Below are 2,696 nucleotides of genomic sequence, written 5' to 3'. Positions count from 1 at the left end.
TGGTGATGGACAGGGAGGCCTGGAAGGCTGCAGTCCATGGGGTCACAAAGAGTCAGACACGACTGAGTGACTGAACTGACTGACTGAGGGAGTGTGTATGTTTGTATGTACACGTATGAGTGTGTCTGTGTTGATGGGAGAAGAAAGGATGGGGAAAGGTAACTTAGAGAGGTGGTGAGTCTAGGAATAACTGGAAAGGGAGGCTGTGACCCCTTTCCTGACCCCCTACCAGGGGGCAGGATAGGAAGTGTTCTTCTGAAGCCTCAGTTAAGACCCTGTTCTCGTTCTCCCACCTTCTGCCTGCCTCAGCCCTGATTAAAATCCTTGGATCAATTTCCTGTTCTTTTTCATTTTTCTTGTTCCCTGCCCTGACAAGGACTGTAAATACTGACAGTTCATGCTGGATATTATGGTAAAAGGAACTCCATGCTGAAACAGTTCTTTGTGCAGCTGCTTGAAATTCTAGCCATTGATTTCCTTGGCCAAGTCCAGTGACAGGGGTCCACAGGGCTGTTGGAACTTGGGGTAGATTATGGGACATCCTAAAACAGGGTTCCCAACCTGCAGGCAGTGGAGTTATTGTGTGGGATCCAAACATTGTCTAGTTTGAATGATTGTCTTGCCCATGTTAACCTAAATTAAAACAAAAAAGCTGCCCAAGGACACATGGTGATCAGTAAACTATCTAAGCTGTTTATTGAATCCGTAGCTGACACTTGGAACAACTAGTCAAGAGCGAGTAATGCTGTGCCCCGGTCAAGGGGTCAGGTGGGCAGCAGTCACATCATTTTTGGCTTCTGTGTGGACACCTGTGCAGTTTGCCTGGTAGCGTCTGCGGGAGGAAGTGGGGATCAGCTTCCTCTAGCATGGCTTTAGTGGTTCTTGGGATTCCCTTTGGTCAGTTCTGAGGGAAAGGTTTAGATAGATTTGAGAGTGAGGGTGTGACCATAACTCACTCTCAGCACAGGGTGGAGATAGCCACTCGGGGTGGACACTCTGTTCTCTAAGGGAGCCCAGGCTGCAGCTCCCACGGGTCACAGTGAGTCTGCACCCATCTCTGTGGCACTGAACTGAAGCCAAAGAACAAGATGCCTGCCAGATGCCCAGGAACAAGCTGCTGCTTCTGCTCAGGTTTAATTGAAGCACGATCACTACAACAGCCTACGGCCAGAAGTGATGGCAAGCAGCTGGTTAGACTGTCATATTCCTCATGATTTTAAATCACATTCACACCAACGTTTTTCTTCATTGTCTACTTGTCACTTAGTGTGAGAGACCGAGCAACATATGGAAGGCACGGGGGAGCAGCCTGCAAGTCCACAGATGTGGGTTCTAAGCTGGCAGCCTCTTGCGGAGTAGTCACTGTGTGACAGGAAAGCACAGATCTGACTCCATATTTCATCTGTTTCTTTTACTTAAACCTCTGTATTCTATTGTTTCTGCTAAAGTTGAGAATGTTGCTTGTAGCCTGAAGTGTACAGGGAAGTGCATTAATGGAGGCTCTGAGCTTTTAAGGTCTAACTGTTTCCCATTCATATGGATATAAAAAGTTGCAGAACAGAGTAACATGTATCTTGCTGGTGGTTTACAAGAATGTTATGACTTTATGACCTGATTGAGGTGGGCAGCTACAGGAACAAAGGATTCCACTATAAAAGGGGCCTCAGTTCTAACTGGGGTGAAATGGTTCTTTGGGAGACGAGCCCACCACCTTCTTGGTCTGCTGGCTTCCTGAATAAAATCTCTATTCCTTCCCCAACAACGCATCTCTCCATTTGTTGGCCTGTCATGCGACGAGCAGTCTGAGTTTGGACTCAGTAACAACCAGCTGTGTGTGACCTTGGACAAGCCCCTCACCTTGCCAGACCCCAGCTTCCTCATATATAAAATAACCTAAAATTCGATGGTGGTGTCCTGACTTTAGACCTGTATCCTTTGTGCTACAACTCCGGACTGACTTCTGTCAGCCTCATTCAAAACGTGAATGGAGAGGGAGGAGGAAGGATTATGCAGACCCCCTGTCTGTGTGTTTGGAGGACCCACAGGAGGTCACTGGCTACGCTTTCTCTCCCCTCAACCCCTCACTCCGCCGCTTTGCTTCACGTTCCAGACTTGCTGCCCTCCTCTTTCAACACATGCTTCATTCTAATACATGGTTCATTCAATGCTCACAATAACCTGCCCGGCTGGTATTATTATGATTTACAATTTATACCTGGGGAAACAAAATGTAAGGAGGCTCATGTGCTCGGGGACACAAAGTTAGAAGTAGCAGGGCAGGGATGTAAACTGAGGAGTATGACTTTCAAATCTAACCGTTAATCACTATAAACAGGCAGCGATGGGAATCCCTTTGGTCTTTGGGAATCCCTTTCCCATTGGAAGGAGACTGGGAGTGTCAGGAAAGCAGGAAAGAGGGACCACGGAGGTGTGAGGAGGATGCCTTCACCATCTTCCCATTGGTGCTTGGCTGGGAACCGGTCCTGGGTAACTGGCCTTGGACGTTTTCAGGGAAGAAAAATGTCCGCTCCATTTGGTTCTGTCTTTGAGCAGATGACACAAGTCTACTGGGGAAACTGAGCCTTGGTCTTCCTTTGTTCCTCCTCTTCTTCAGGGAAGTCCTTGTGATGAAAGTGGCAAGGTGGATGCCAGGTGACTAGCAGTGGCTGTTCTCTATGACCCAGAGAGTGGTTCAT

The sequence above is a fragment of the Bison bison genome, unplaced genomic scaffold (genome assembly GCF_000754665.1).
Source record: "Bison bison bison isolate TAMUID 2011002044 unplaced genomic scaffold, Bison_UMD1.0 scf7180017864379, whole genome shotgun sequence".
Classification (NCBI taxonomy): domain Eukaryota; kingdom Metazoa; phylum Chordata; class Mammalia; order Artiodactyla; family Bovidae; genus Bison; species Bison bison.
The sequence above is the reverse complement of the archived record's forward strand: the minus strand, read 5'-3'. Positions refer to the sequence as shown.